General features: G+C 41.6%; 1 protein-coding gene across 2 annotated transcripts in view; it reads right to left on the reverse strand.

Annotated features, from left to right (window-relative positions):
* KATNAL2 (katanin catalytic subunit A1 like 2) overlaps window positions 1–16809 on the reverse strand; it is a 296579-nt gene that overhangs the window by 255880 nt on the left and 23890 nt on the right. The gene's annotated exons all lie outside the window — the stretch shown is intronic.

The raw sequence follows: 16809 nt of genomic DNA on the forward strand, positions 1-16809 counted from the left end.
TTTAGGCCCGTGGGCTGTAGCCATTTTTGAATACTCTCAAGCTTCTGAGGGTCCATTTGGAAACCATTGTTTGAGACAATGTAACCTAAGAAGGGCACGGATTCTTTATGAAATTCACATTTAGACAATTTGGCATACAAGCGGTTCTCGTGAAGTCTCTGCAGAACTCTGCAGAACTCTTTTGACATCTTCCAGATGGGATTGCAGGTCCTGAGAAAATATCAAGATGTCGTCTAAGTAGTCAACGACAGATTGGTAGAGTAAATCACGCAGAATATCGTTCATCATGTTTTAGAAGACAGCCGGAGCGTTGCACAAGCCGAAGGGCATCACCAGGTCCATCCCGGGTATTAAAAGCCGTTTTCCATTCATCGCCAAAGCGAATGCGAACTAAATTATACGCTCCTTTGAGGTCAAGCTTGGAGAATATCTTGGCTCCCTGTAATCTATCAAATAGCTCCGAGATGAGTGGTAAAGGGTAGCGGTCCTTTATGTTGATCTCATTCAGACCTCTGTAGTCAATGCATGGACGTAACGTTCCAGCCTTTTTCCCCAGGAAGAAAAATCCTGCGCCAGCAGGAGACTTAAAAGGTCTTATGAAGCCTTTCTGGAGATTCTCCTGGATGTACTCCGACATCGCCTTATTCTCCACTAGGGAGAGAGGGTAGACCCTTCCTTTGGGTGGTTCCGTATTTGGCTTCAAATTAATTACGCAGTCGTATGATCTGTGTGGAGGTAACACATCAGCAGTTTCTTTTGAGAATACATCTTGGTAAGATGCATATTGAGGCGGCAACCCAGGCAACAACGGGGTAGTTGCTGAGTGACTGTCTGTTTTCCCCCCTTGTTCTAGTTTAAAAGCTGCTCTATCTCCTTTTTGAAAGTAATTGCCAGCAGCTTGGTGCCACTCTGGTGAATAACTGTCACTACATTACATAACATTGAAGAGTTTCAATAGTATTCAAAAGGTGCTCCAGATTTGTCCTGCAGTCTCCCAGCTGTCCCTGCCAGCAAAAGGAAGAGGAGAAAATCCAGATGTCCCACAACCTTCCCGCAGTGCCCTCCCCCCTCGCAGATTGGCTTACTCATCTCCTGAGAACAAATGAGACCTAAGAGTCAGGAGGTAAGCAGCCATGTGCTCCAAAGCACTTTTCAAATGTACACAAGGGGAGGAGACTGTTGCGTCAGTCGGTCTCAGACGGCTTCGACCTCTGTGCCTCACCTTTCTTCCTTCTCTCTCCTTGCTAGAAACAGCATGGTTCGGAGAAATGTAACCTTCAAGGATACTAATAGAAACATAGAAATGTCGGCAGAAAAAGACCAATCGACCCATCCAATCTGCCCAGCAAAGCTACCATACTTATTTTCCCATACGTATCTGTTTCACCAACCACCAATTTCAGGGCCCTTGTTGGTAACTGTTTGATTCAAGTTTCCTGCTATCCCCTGCCATTGATGCAGAGAGAATTGTTGGAGTTGCACCAAAGCTGAGCATAAGGCTTAATGGTTAAGGGTAGTAACTGCCACATCAAGCAAGTTACCCCGATGCTTGTTTACCCAGACTGTACAGATCATTGCCTTGTTGGATATTGTCTGAATGTAAATCCTGTTTTCCACATTTCCCCCTGCCATTGAAGCAGAAAGCAACGCTATATATGCATTCAAAGTGATGTATCAGACTTAATTGGTTTAGGGTAGTAACCGCCGTAATAAGCAAGCTACCCCCACGCTTATTTGTTTACCCAAATTGTGAAGTTCAGTCCTTGTTGGTTGTTGTCCGAATGCAAATCCTCTTTTCCACATTTCCCCCTGCCATTGAAGCAGAGAGCAATGCTGGAGTTCCATTAACCTTGCGAAGGCTTATTGAGGAAGAGTAGTAATCACCATATAGTAGCCTCCACTCCAGTAACCCACCTCCATGGCTCTTCACTTCATTCCCGTCCTCTAGCCTTTATGGATCCACACTGTTTATCCCATGCCCCTTTGAAATCCTTCACAGTTTTAGCCTTCCTCCAGAAGGGCATTCCAGGCATCCACAACCCTTTCCGTGAAGAAATACTTCCTGACATTGGTTCTGAGTCTTCCTCCCTGGAGCTTCAAGTCGTGGCCCCTAGCTCTACTGATTTTTTTCCAACGGAAAAGGTTTGTTGTTGACCATGGATCATTAAAACCTTTCAAGTATCTGAAAGTCTGTATCATATCACCCCTGCTCCTCCTCTCCTCCAGGGTATACATGTTTAGGTTCTTCAATCTGTCCTCATAAGTCATTTTATGAAGACCATCCACCTTTTTGGTCGCCCTTCTCTGGACTGCCTCCATCCTGTCCCTGTCCCTTTGGAGATATAGTCTGCAGAACTGAACACAGTTCTCCAGGTGATCATCACTTCCTTTCTCTTATTAGATATTCCTCTCTCTATGCAGCCTAGCATTCTTCTGGCTTTAGCTATCGCCTTGTCACATTGTTTCACCGAATTTAGGTCATTAGACACTATCACCCCAAGGTCACTCTCCTGCTCTGTGCACATCAGCCCTTCACCCCCCATTAAATACAGTTCTTTCGGATTTCCACACCCCATATGCATGACTCTGCACTTCTTGGCATTGAATCTCAGCTGCCATATTTTCGACCATTCTTCCAGGTTCCTTAAATCCCATCTCATTCTCTCCACTCCTTCTGGCATGTCCACTCTGTTGCAGATCTTAGTTTCATCTGCAAAAAGACAAACCTTATCTTCTATCCCGTCCGCAATGTCGCTCACAAAGATATTCAACCGGCCCGGTTCCAACACCTATCCTTGCGGCACTCCGCTTAACACTGCTCTCTCCTCAGAGTAAGTTCCATTTACCATCACACATTATCTTCTGTCCGTCAACCACTTTGCAATCCAGGCCACCACCTCGGCATTCACTCCTAAGCATCTCATTTTATTCACAAGCCTCCTGTGCGGGACCGTATCAAAAGCTTTGCTGAAATCCAAGTAGATGACATCAAGTGCTCTTCCTTGATTGATTCCTTAGTCACCCAATCAAAAAAGTCAAAAAGATTTGTCTGACAGGACCTTCCCCTGGTGAATCCATGCTGCCTCTGGTCCAGCAATTCTTCTGACTGTAGATAGTTCACCATTTTTTCTTTCAGCAGCGACTCCATTACTTTTCCTACCACCAAGGTGAGGCTAACCGGCCTGTAGTTTCCAGCCTCCTGTCTGCTCCCACTCTTATGAAGGGGGACCACCACCGCTCTTCTCCAATCACTTGGCACCACTCCCGTTTCTAGGGATCTATTGAACAGGTCATACAGCGAACCTGCCAGCACATCTCTGAGCTCACTCAGTATCCTGGGATGAACATCATCAGGCCCCATGGCTTTGTCCACTTTCAGTTTTCCTAGCTCTTCCCATACATTCTCTTCTGTAAATGAAGTTACATCTACTCCACTCCCCTCCAGTTTCTTGTTACCTTCTCCAGGGTCCTCTTTAGTGAACACCAAACTGAAGTATTCGTTTAATATTTCTGCCATTTCTTCGTTTCTCTCCACATATTGATCCTTTTCACCTTTCAATTTAACTATACTACTTTCACTTTTCTCCTTTCTCTGAAGTATCTGAAAAATGTTTTGTCACCTCGCTTTTCCTCTTTGGCAATCCTTTCTTCCACTTGACTTTTTGCTGTCTTGATTACTTTCTTTGTCTCCCTCAGTTCCACCAGATATTCTTCCTTGTACTCCTCCCTTTGGGATCCTTTATATTTTTTGAATGCTGTTCTTTTAGCTTTTATTTTGACAGCCACCTCCTTTGAGAAACAGACAGGTTTCAATTTTCTTTTGCTTTTCTTACATATAGATTAGTTGCCTTAGTTATTGCTCCTTTTAGTTTGGCCCACTGTTGTTCCATATCTCTCATGTTCTCCCAGCCTTCTAGTTCTTCTTTATTTCATCAAAGTCTGTGTTTTTGAACTGCAAAACTCAGGTCTTCGTGCTTCTTCTCCGTATCCTGTTTGTGATATGAAACCATACCATTTGATGATCACTGGTGCTGAGGTGGGCACCCACCTGGACATTAAAGACATTATCTCCATTAGTGAGCACTAAATCTAGTATAGCTCCCTCCCTCGTGGGTTCCATTACCAATTGTTTGAACAGCGCCCCTTGCCGGGCATCCACTATCTCTCTACTACTGTTAGATTCTGCAGAAGGGATTCTCCCGTCTACATCCAGCAGATTAAAATCTCCAACAATCACCACTTCTCCCTTCTTTCCCATCTTTTGGATGTCTTCAACTAGATCTCTGTCAAACTCTTCCATTTGATTTGGAGGCCTGTAAACCACTCCAATAAAAATGGATGCCCCATCATCTTTTTTTAGGTCGGCCCATAGTGCTTCTTCTTTGCCCCATCTTCCTTGCAGCTCAGATGCTTGGATATTGTTTCTGACATAAAGAGCCACCCTCCCCCTTTCCTGTCCTCTCTGTCCTTCCTTAACAAGTTATAGCCCAGTATTGCCATATCCCAATCATGAGATTCCGTGAACCATGTCTCCTTGACAGCAACAACATCCAAGTCCGCCTCCATCATTAGGGCTTGCAGATCTGGGATTTTATTGCCCAAACTATTTATTTATTTATTTTTATTTTAACATGTTTTGTATACCGTATATTCGGTTTTGCCATCATAACGGTTTACATTAGGAGAGTGACATTAGAGTTTTAACAAATACAATTTACAGATAAAGTTGGGTAGCAATGGGGGTAAAAGGGGTTAGATTATATAGGGAAAATTTAGATTTCTGTTATAGAGTTCATGGTTTGATTAGCCTGTCACAAGTTGATAGGATGGTGTCTTTGTTTTCTTTGGAGTTGTCTGGTTGGGAGTTTGTTGGTGTTGATAGTTGAGATCTTCTGAAAAAGCTCTGGTTAAAAGCCAGGTTTTTAATTCTTTTTTGAAAGTTTTGGTGTCAACTTGGGTTCTTAGATTTAGGGGTAAGGCGTTCCATAGCGATGGGCTGGCGATGGATCTAGCTCTCGCTCGGGTTGATACTAGGTGCGTGATTTTAGCTTTATTGCCCAAACTATGAGCATTTGTGCTCATAGCTTTCCAGCTTTTCTTGTTCAGGTTACTGCTTTTCTTGAACTCCTTTTGTGACATATTTAGTTGAGTTTTGTTATCCACTTCACCCTTTTCCATTGCATTTGTATTTGGGTGATGACATTCTAATATCTTTCTGCCACCCCGGCATCTAGTTTTAATGCCTTATGACATAGGATTTGAATTTATCTCTTAGGATCCTTTTTCCTGCCACAGACAGATGTAACCAATTTTTGAATGAGTCTAACGCAAATGTGGACCAAGATTGTGTGACAGCATCTGGGGGAACCTCATATGAATGCCTTCAAAAGGCTAATGATGCCTTGCGGGCTAATACAACTTCAACCCCACAGCTGTGGATGTTGAATGTGTTATAATCATTGGTATCCCCAGAGCGTGTGATGCTTTAGTAATTTATCAAGCTATCACTTGTAGCAGGTAATGTTCACTGTTATAACGCCAAGATCAAAATATTTTCATGCTGACTGTATCAATCCCGACACTGCAATGTTTCGAAAATTAATCCTTCATCAGGGAATCACTTACAAGCATGATGTCGGTACACAGATATCGGCACTGTCTTGAAAACCTCGAACAATTGAAAAACACAATCTTTATAGTGATGTAGTAACATCTACTGTTGAACGGCGGTAGGCTGCACGGAACACTTACTTAGTTTTGATGGTCACTACTACGTCTCAATAAGGACTCTATGCACGCTGTAAAAAAAGATGTTAAAGGTATCAAAAAGCATCAATATAGCCACACCAATGTTGAATAAAAAAGATTTTCTCTAGGCTTACGCGTGCGGTCAAAGTCTGCATCATCCGGCTGTTTTAGCATTGACAGTCGGTGGCAGAAAGACGCTGACCTTTTAATGGAAAAAGTCTCGCCAATTTTGGCAGCCATTTTGAATTAGTAGAGTGTCCAAAAAAGGAAACTGATGTCATTCGGGGGCCATCTTGAATGGAGGAATTAACCTAAAATCCAAGAAAGGCTATTGACGTCACATGGAGGCCATCTTGAATTAGGGGAATCTCCTAATCTCCAAAATAGGTTATCGACGTCATGCAGAGGCCATCTTGAATTGAAGAAATCACCAAATATCCAAAAATGTACCGATACATCATTAGAGGCCATTTTACATAATTAGAAAAGAACCACAATCTCCAAAAAAGGAATTTCATGTCATATAGCAAGTACATTAAGCAAAAATAAATTTGTACTTCATCTGATACTGCTTGCATTCTTACAGTGATGTCAAAGAAGTGAGAACCATTCTACCTTTTCATTAAGTCCATGTGGTTCCACACTGCCAAGCCTGTTACAGGCTAGATCCGGGAAACCTTTTTTAGACAGACGCAAGCAAACATCCAGATCCCATCGAGCGCGGGGCAAGAAAACAAATCAATCACGAACAGTAGAAGAGGACACATCATTGCACAAACTAATCACTCGTTTCCAGAAGCAAGACAGTCACCAATAGTCAATTTATCTCATTATACCTTGATTTCAGATGAAGAATCAGTGTTAAGTAAAGGCTTATCATATGTACCTACTAATCGACATGATTCATTTGGATGCAGAATAGCACTATATAAATTTTTTCGGTCTCTCATGATCAAATTATATTTTTCCACACAACCAGATGTTTCTGCAGACATGTCCATCGTCAAACCTAAATCTTGATGGTTACCACCAGGTCCAATTGACCCCCAGATTAAAGCTTTTCAGACACTAGTTCTTGCAGATGTTGCTAATATGGAATCATGCCATACACGAATCTTCTACAATCTTTCACAGGAAGAAAATAAGGCATTACGGGCTTTGTCAAATAATTCAGAGATCATAATTAAGCCTGCAGACAAAGGTGGAGCAGTGGTCGTTATGAACCATGAAGATTACCGGAAGGAAATGTTGCGACAATTGCAAGACACAAATTTTTATCAAAAATTATCTACAGACCCTACTCCAGAAATACGAGCCGGAATAGTTCACCTTTTACAAGAAGCCTTGACTTCCGGTTTCTTGACCATCAAGGAATTCAATTTTTTGAACGTACAATAACCCCGTATGCCAGTTATTTATGGCATCCCAAAAATACATAAAACCTTAATAATCCACCATGCCGACCCATAGTATCTGCCAATGGGTCAATTCTAGAGCCTTTGGCCAAATTTTTAGACACATTTTTACAACCTGCCGTTATACAGTCTTTATCATATGTACAAGACACATCAGATATGTTGCAGAAGCTTTCTCAACTTGGCCTTGTATCCCAAGAAGCACTATTGGTCACCTTAGACGTGGAAGCTCTTTACAGAAATGTTCCACAACAGGAAACATTACATTTAATCAGAGAAGTATTGACAAATAGACAACAACGTATTCCATTAGAATTTTTATTGTGACTTGCACAGTTGGTTCTTTTCAATAATTTTTTTGCATTTGAACAGCAATATTTTTTACAAATATATGGTGTGGCCATGGGCTCCCCCGTTGCTCCGGATGTTGCAAATTTGTTTGTCTCCAAATTTGAAGAAACTACAGTATATCCATCTTCCTTTTTTACACATGTGAGACAATGGTCAAGACATATCGACGATATATTTTTGATTTGGATGAGTACAGAGGACCATCTATTACAATTTCATGCTTGGCTCAATCAAGCACATCCCCGTTTAAGATTTACTTTATCATATCATCAGAACCAATTATCATTTCTTGACATTCTCATCATGAAAACTTCAACTGGTATTCAGAATACTCTATATTGGAAATCAACGGATAGAAACAATTTTCTCAGATTTGAGAGCCACCATCCTCGTCGCTTTAAAAAAGGTTTACCCGTCGGACAGTTCTTCCGGATCAGAAGAATTTGTTCCGACAAACAAGATTTTTTTACACAAGCTGAATGCCTCAAGCAACGCTTTTTGGATAGAGGTTATCCAAATTATAGCATTAAAAAAGCATACAAACGGGCCATATTTTCAGATCGTGACCAATTACTACAATATAGGAACAGACCACAAGAAAGCAATTTAATTTGCGTTTTGCCACATACCAGTTCTACACAACATGTCAAACATGCAATTTTACAAAATTGGCATGTTCTCAGTCCTCATCAAATGTTTCAACTGCCACCGATGTTCTCGTACTCCAGAGGGGTCAATATAAAACAATATGTAGTAAGAGCTGCCCCCTCTTTTCAACCCAGCCCTAATACAAGTGAGCAGGTACAATGTGAGAAGTGTGGGTTCTGTAGGCAAGCTCTCACAGGTACAAATTGGACGGATCCTAAGAGTGGTATCACTATTTACAGAAAACAACAGGTGAACTGCAACACAAATTTTGTGGTATATGGCTTGGTGTGCTCTTGTCATTTGATATACGTAGGACGCACGAAACATCAAATTAAGATCCGATTAACAGAACATAAAAGTCGATTGAAAAATAAGGATATCAGAGCACCTATTGTAGCCCACTGTCTCACTCATAACCATACCTTTGATGACTTAAGATGGTTAATAATTGAGCATATTCCACATTCCTGACGTGAGGGTGACAGACAATCCATCTTGAATTACAAAGAAAATCAATGGATTTACAGGCTTGGCAGTGTGGAACCACATGGACTTAATGAAAAGGTAGAATGGTTCTCACTTCTTTGACATCACTGTGAGAATGCAAGCAGTATCAGATAAAGTACAAATTTATTTTTGCTTAATGTACTTGCTATATGACATGAAATTCCTTTTTTGGAGATTGTGGTTCTTTTCTAATTATGTAAAATGGCCTCTGAATGATGTATCAGTACATTTTTGGATATTAGGTGATTTCTTCAATTCAAGATGGCCTCTGCATGACGTCGATAACCTTATTTATTTATTTATTTATTTATTTACGATTTTTATATACCGATGTTCATTTCAAAAAGAGATATCACATCGGTTTACAATAAGGTACAATAGGTAATTCACTATCCCCTAAAATTTAATTTATTTATTTTAAAAATTTTCTATACCGTCATTAAGTTATATACCATCACAAAGGTTTACAGAAGGGCACGATAAAGAGAAATATGGGTGGTATAGATTACAAATTACTCATGTGCCATCATAGTACGGTAACAATTTAAAATAATAAACTAGGTGTGTAAGTTAAACCTGATTGTTAGGAACAAATTAGGCAGTTTGATTTTAACATTAATGTGCTTATGTAGGTTACTAAAAACTTCTAGCTTGGTGCATCCTTATCGCTCAACTATTTTTTCTCCTTTTCTTTATCTTTTCTTTATCTTTATAAAATGCTTGTTTAAAAAGCTTGTTTAAAAAGCCAGGTTTTCAGATTAGTTTTGAATAATTTCAGATTTGTCTGTAGTCTTATTTCAAGTGGCATGGTATTCCAGAGTACAGGACCAGCCAGTGACAATGCTCTTTCCCTTACTTGCGTGAGATGTGCTGATTTGACAGAGGGGACAGTTAGTAGGAGATTAGGAGATTCCCCCAATTCAAGATGGCCTCCGTGTGACGTCAATATCCTTTCTTGGATTTTAGGTTAATTCCTCCATTCAAGATGGCCCCCAAATGACATCAGTTTCCTTTTTTGGACACTCTACTAATTCAAAATGGCCGCCATATGACGTTGTAGTCCTTTTTTGAACACATACGTCATTTCCCTTGTCCCAAAATTGGCGGGACTTTTTCCATTAAAAGGTCAGCGTCTTTCTGCCACTGACTGTCAATGCTAAAACAGCCGGATGATGCAGACTTTGACCGCACATGTAAGCCTGGAGAAAATCTTTTTTATTCAACATTGGTGTGGCTATATTGATGCTTTTTGATACCTTTAACATCTTTTTTACAGCGTGCATAGAGTCCTTATTGAGACGTAGTAGTGACCATCAAAGCTAAGTGTTCCGTGCAACCTACCGCCATTCAACAGTAGATGTTACTACATCACTATAAATATTGTGTTTTTCAATTGTTCCAGGTTTTCAAGACAGTGCCGAGGTCTGTGTACCAGGACAAGGTCTGTGTACCAGGACAAGGAACAGACAGAATCCGCAGTGGTAAACCTGTCCACGTCAACTTTGACACAAGAACAACTAGCACTATTAGATCATGGGTTATCTTTCATACCTACCACATACCACTCTCCATTTGAATCCCGTATTACCATCCATCGATTCATTCGCAAATTAAACTTGCGTTTATTTTTTTCGGATATGAGTGTAGGTCATAGCCAAGATATATCATTGGTCCGTCCAAAAACCAAGTGGCATCCTCCGGGTCCTATAGACGCTCACATTAAAACTTTTGAACAACTAGTGCTACAAGATCTAAAAGCTTTCGAATCCCAAACCCATCAGTGGAAAAACAATCTAACTTTTCCTCTCCGAGTTGCTTTAAAAGCTTTAGAAACCAATGACCAACTTATTATAAAACCGGCCGACAAGGGTGGGGGAGTGGTTCTACAAGACAGAGATATATATGAGGAGACCATGTTGCAACATTTAAACGATGAAAGATTTCATCAGAGGTTACCATCAGATCCCACTGATAGATTATTATCCACTTTGAGTAACATAATTGAATCTTCTTCAGGACTGACAGACAAAGAAAAAAGGTTTCTAATTGTTGATCACCCGCGCATGCCGGTTATATATTCTTTGCCCAAAATTCACAAACATTTAACTAAGCCTCCCATACGCCCCATTGTGTCTCTTAATGATTCCGTTTTAGAAGCTCCTGCTATACTATTGGACAAAATTTTGCAACCTTATGTTATACAAGCAAAATCCTATGGGGTAGATTTTAAAAGAAGCGCGATCAGCCTACTTTTGCTTGCGCATCAGACTCAAGCAAAAGTACGCTGGATTTTAGTAGATACGCGCGGAGCCGCGCGTATCCACTAAAATCCTGGATCGGCACGCGCAAGGCTATCGATTTTGTATAGCCTGCGCGCGCCGAGCCGCGCTGCCTCCCCCCGTTCCCTCCAAGGCCGCTCCGAAATCGGAGCGGCCTCGGAGGGAACTTTCCTTTGCCCTCCCCTCACCTTACCCTCCCTTCCCCTACCTAACCCACCCCCCCGGCCCTGTCTACACCCCCCCCCTTACCTTTGTCGGGGGATTTACGCCTCCCGGAGGGAGACGTAAATCCCCGCGGGCCTGCTGCGCGCCGGGCCGCGACCTGGGGGCGGGTACGGAGGGTGCGGCCACGCCCCCGGGCCGTAGCCACGCCCCCGTACCCACCCCCAAAACCCTGCCGGGCCCGCCCCCCGACACGCCCCCCTCCGAGAACCCCGGGACTTACGCGAGTCCCGGGGCTCTGCGCGCGCCGGGAGGCCTATGTAAAATAGGCTTCCCGGCGCGCAGGGCCCTGCTCGCGTAAATCCGCCCGGTTTTGGGCGGATTTACGCGAGCAGGGCTCTGAAAATCCGCCCCTATGTGAAGGATACCATACATTGTTGCAAAAACTTCAATCGGTCCAATTAGATACATCTTTAAATTACATGTTGGTGACTTTGGACATTGTTGCGCTCTATACCAACATCCCGCAGACGCAAGCATTTGAAATAATCAATCAATGCCTTTCACATAGAGTTGACCATCAACGCATATCCACTGGCGTGATTTTACAATTGTTGGAGACAGTTTTGTATCATAATTATTTCATGTTTAACACAGAAATCTTTTGGCAAATTCATGGAATCCCTATGGGATCACCTTTGGCTCCTACTACTGCCAATATTTACGTCAAGCAATTTGAAGAGGATGTTGTGTATAAAGCTGAGTGGTGGCAATATATCACCTTATGGGTTCGTTACATCGACGACATCCTTTTGGTATGGAATGGCACTCAACAGCAATTGCTTTGTTTTTTTGATTGGATTAATAGTCAGGATTCTCACCTGAAATTCACCATACAATATTCAAGATCACAGATATCTTTTTTGGATGTTTCTATTAGTTTGGAAGAACATACATTTAGGACTACTATGTATCGCAAACCTACAGATAAAAATAATTTATTAAAATTCCATAGCCATCATCCCCACTCCTTTAAATGCGGGTTGCCTGCTAGCCAGTTTTTTCGCGCAAAGCGTATCTGCTCTACCACAAGCGATTTTGAACTTCAGGCAGCAAATTTGCGCGATCGATTCCTTGAACGAGGATATCCGAAATCAGCAATCAGAAAAGCCTATAAAAGGGCGAAATACTCTGACAGACAAAGTCTACTACAGTATAAACCCTCAAAAGCTTGTCCACAACTTGTTTGTGTCTTAAAACAGTCAGTGGCTACAAATGTAATTTCATCATCGATACGACGCCATTGGCATGTATTAGCACTCCATGAGATCTTTAAAGAGACACCGCTTATCGTCACCACGCGTGGCGCTAACATCAGAGATAAGCTGGTACATGCTCAATTTGCCACAAAAGTTCACGTTCCCGTTAGAGGACATTACAAATGCGGACAATGCTCTCATTGTACAAACTGCATTGAAGGCTTGAGCTGGCAAGAACCGGTGACAGGGTATTTGATACATCGCAAACATAACACAACATGTAATTCAGATTATGTAGTCTATGCAATCATATGCCCATGCCCAGGCTTATATATTGGCAGGACCACCCGCAAAATAAGAGTGAGGCTGAATGAACATAAATCTAAACTAAATACATCGACTTTATCTGCTCCAATTGTTGCACATTGTGAACAGCATGGACACTCATATAGCACTTTGAAATGGACAGTTATAGATCACATACCCACTACGCTGAGAGGAGGAAACCGCAAAGGCTTGTTGAATAAACGTGAAGCGTTTTGGATCTTTACTTTGAACACACAAGCCCCTCTGGGAATGAATGAGGCTCTTGATTGGGGCTCTCTAGTTTGAATGAATACGCGATGACGTCGCGGCGATGTGGGTTGTGATTGGTGCTTCATGTCATCTGTGCCTCTAGCTTAAAAAGCTTGGATCGTTAGAGAGAGGTTTGCAGAGAGCAAGAGCGCTGTATGGCGTCTGGAAAACTTTTGCGTTGACAGAAAGAACGCTGTACAGCGTCTGGAAAACTTTAGCCTTATAGATGATTTTCAGCTAACGTGGTATACCTGACTGCTCTAAAAAGAACATATCCCCTGAAGAAAGGTTCCGGTGCGAACCAGAAACGTAGCTACGTCGGGTGGATTAACATCGTCAGATAAGTCGGGACTTTGAAATCTCTTTGAAAGAAGGCTTGAGTATTTTATAAATAATATTTAAGAAAAATTGGTTTTAAGGGATAAAAAAATTGTGTTGCAGTTTTCACTAGGGTTTGCACAGAATTTAAAAAAAACCTATAGGTGGAGGAGGTTTGGTTGATGATTATACTTGAAAATCCAACAGACCTTATGCTGGGCTGAGAAATTTATATATGAAACCCTTCCTCTACCTTTTCAAAAATTTTTTGTTGTTTAATTACCGGGTAACGTGCAAGGGTCCCACGACACTTTGCGGTTTACCTTTCAAATAGTATGTAAATTTAAGACTTGATTGTCAGCAAAGAATTATTTTTGATATTCGGCAGAAAATTAATATACACTGGGGGTTTATTTATATATTAGATTGTCATTTTGCCAAACACCCCAGAAGATTTGGGTGCTGTTTTTGAGATTTGAGGTCTGTGTACCGACATCATGCTTGTAAGTGATTCCCTGATAAAGGATTAATTTTCGAAACATTGCAGTGTCGGGATTGATACACAGTCAGCATGAAAATATTTTGATCTTGGTGTTATAACAGTGAACATTACCTGCTACAAGTGATAGCTTGATAAATTACTAAAGCATCACATGCTCTGGGGGTACCAATGTTTATAACACATTCAACATCCACAGCTGTGGGGTTGAAGTTGTATTAGCCCGCAAGGCATCATTAGCCTTTTGAAGGCATTCATATGAGGTTCCCCCAGATGCTGTCACACAATCTTGGTCCATATTTGCGTTAGACTCATTCAAAAATTGGTTATTTTTTCAGTGTCTAACATTTTTTGGATTTTTCATTTGTGTATTTATACAGACAGATGTAAGCCATCTTTGACAAAGAGCTTTTTACTGTTCTATACATGGCCCCAGCCCCCAATAAATCCAAAGCTTTGTTCCTTACACCAGGATTTGAGCCATGCATTGAAGTTATTAATATGGCTTAGCCTCTCCTTCCCCTTTCCATGAACAGGTAACACTTCTGAAAAGGCAATGGTGGCTAATCTGCTTCGCTAGAAACTGGAAATCTCTCTGTACCTCTTGGATGCTGTTTCTAGCAAGGTCGTTGGTTCCCAGATGGATGATTATATCAAATTTAGAGTCTTTGCTTTCTTCTTTGATCACTTTGACTATCTGAATAGCATTTCTCCTGGCCGATGATCCCAGGAGGCTTATAACTGTAATGTTTCCCTCTAAAAGAATTCCCAAATTAGTGCCTCTGATGACAGTCATCTAGCACAATGAGCTTTTTCCTTTGGTTATTGATTGTATTTTGGAATTTCTGTATGCATTGGGTTTCCTCTTTCTTTTCAGATACCACTTCAGTCTCTTCCACAAGAGCATCATCATTATGTAGTAGAGAGAAGGCGTTTTGAACTTGTGTCACTTGACAGAGCGTGTGTTTCCGCATCACTTATTGGGTTCCTTAATGCTCTGTGTAAGTGTGTGTGTGTGTGGGGGGGGGGGGGGTGTAGACCTGATTGTCTACTTTTAGCCTCATTAACTAAATTTCTTTTCTTGCTTTCTTTTTAAACTATTGTCTTGCTTTATGAAATATCCCAAGTCTCTTGTCCTGTATGTTTGTCTTATTAGACTATAAGCTCTAATGAGCAAGGACTGTCTTTTTTCTGTGTTTTTACAGCACTGCATATGTCATGTAGCACTATAAAAATGTTAAGTAGAAGAGGTATTTTCCTTTTCTTGTGTGTGCATGTTTCACTACCTGTGTGAGTGCACATAAATACACAGCTTACACTGAAAGCAACAAGAGGTGGTGATGCGGCACTGATGAGATTTATTGTGCCCTCAGGCCCCTTCAAGACTTCCCCAACTTCTTTGGCTTTGATACAGGAGGCATAAAGCCCCCTCTTGAGACCTGCAGTAAGTACCTTATGACCAGATTTTCAAAGCCCTATGCGCGCCGGGCCTATTTTATAAAGGCCCGGCGATGCGCGTAAAGCCCTGGGACGGAGCCAGAAGCCTCCGGCACAGCGGTCATTTGCCGCTGTGTTGGAGGATCGCGTGCCAGCATTATGTTATTTTATTTTGCACTTTATTGTTTTAATCATGCTCAGTATTTTACCTGCTATTGTTCTATTTTGTTTTTATGTTTTTAGTAAGTGTTTATTTATTGTACTTATATTGCAATTCTGTCTTATTACCAATTGGGTATGTAATTTGAACGCCGCTTAGAATTGCAGATAGGCAGGCTATACATTTTAAAATAATTAAATATCCTGGAGTCCTCTATTACTAAATATTCTTCTGCCATATTATTGTCTTATTTACAAAAATGAATACACAGTGGAGAATCAAACAATTCCCTTTAAAGAATATGAGAAGATTACTGGGTTGAGCAAAACATAGGAGATTCACGAGCATTCAATGTAGTGACAGTGCAAGATAAAATAGATATGCATTGTAAAGTTATAGTCCCTTGAAAATCAATCCAGGTTTTTGAAACTGCACTTCCTGGACTTTCCCAGATCAGCCCTTTTTCTACCAGTGGATGTGTTTAAGAAATACTGCTGCTGGAGGTATTGAAGATCCTGGTAAAACCTGTTCCACCTGTAAACAAAGTTTACTATCTACCGAAGGGTAAACATAAGAATGAGCAAGGGAAAGCCCAGGAAATATTCCAGAAATCTATGGACAGTTTAGATGTAACTAGATTATTGGAAGATTATCTCCAAGAAGAGTCAGATTGTATGCTTGGCTGACTGTGGGGGCATCCTATGGATTCCCTCACTCACACTCAAAGCCGACATGGCAGGACGCTGCCGAAGCAGCCCAGATACCGCCATGCTCCTGCTTAGCCAGGTCCCCCCTTGGTGCGCATGCACGAACTTCCGGCTCTTAAAAGCTCCGCAGTGGGAAAAGTCAAGTTGCTTACATGAAACAGGTGTTCTCCTAGGACAGTAGGATGATAATCCTCACACATGGGTGACATCATCGAATGGAGTCCGGCACAGAAAACTTATGTCAAAGTTTCTGGAACCAGTGGTTTTGTCACCGATGGTCATAGTCGAAGCATGCCCTTCATGAATCTGGAGATCAACGGATGATTAGAAATCGGTAGATCATTATGAGAGTGATGAAAAGCTGCAATAGCACTGATGTGTACTCGAACCGATGTAATGGCCAAACTAGCTTCGTATAGTGTATGAAGATACTCTAATAGCTGTGTGGCGGTAACTAAAAAGGGATCTAGGTTCCGTAGCTTGCACCAGGTTTGATAGCGTTGCCACTTTCCCGCATAATTACGTCTGGTTGAAGGTTTTCGAGAAGCAATTAGGATATCTTCTACTTGGGAGGAGAGACCTAGATGGTTTAATATCTGCCGTTCAATCTCCACGCCGTGAGATGTAGGGATTGATGCATTGGATGGAGGAGGGAGCCTCCTTCTTGTGTCAAAAGTTGCGGATGGTTCTGCAGCGGTATTTGTGGCCGTATTGAAAGACGCATGAAATACGCATACCATGGT

Source organism: Rhinatrema bivittatum, chromosome 1 (genome assembly GCF_901001135.1).
Source record: "Rhinatrema bivittatum chromosome 1, aRhiBiv1.1, whole genome shotgun sequence".
Classification (NCBI taxonomy): Eukaryota; Metazoa; Chordata; class Amphibia; order Gymnophiona; family Rhinatrematidae; genus Rhinatrema; species Rhinatrema bivittatum.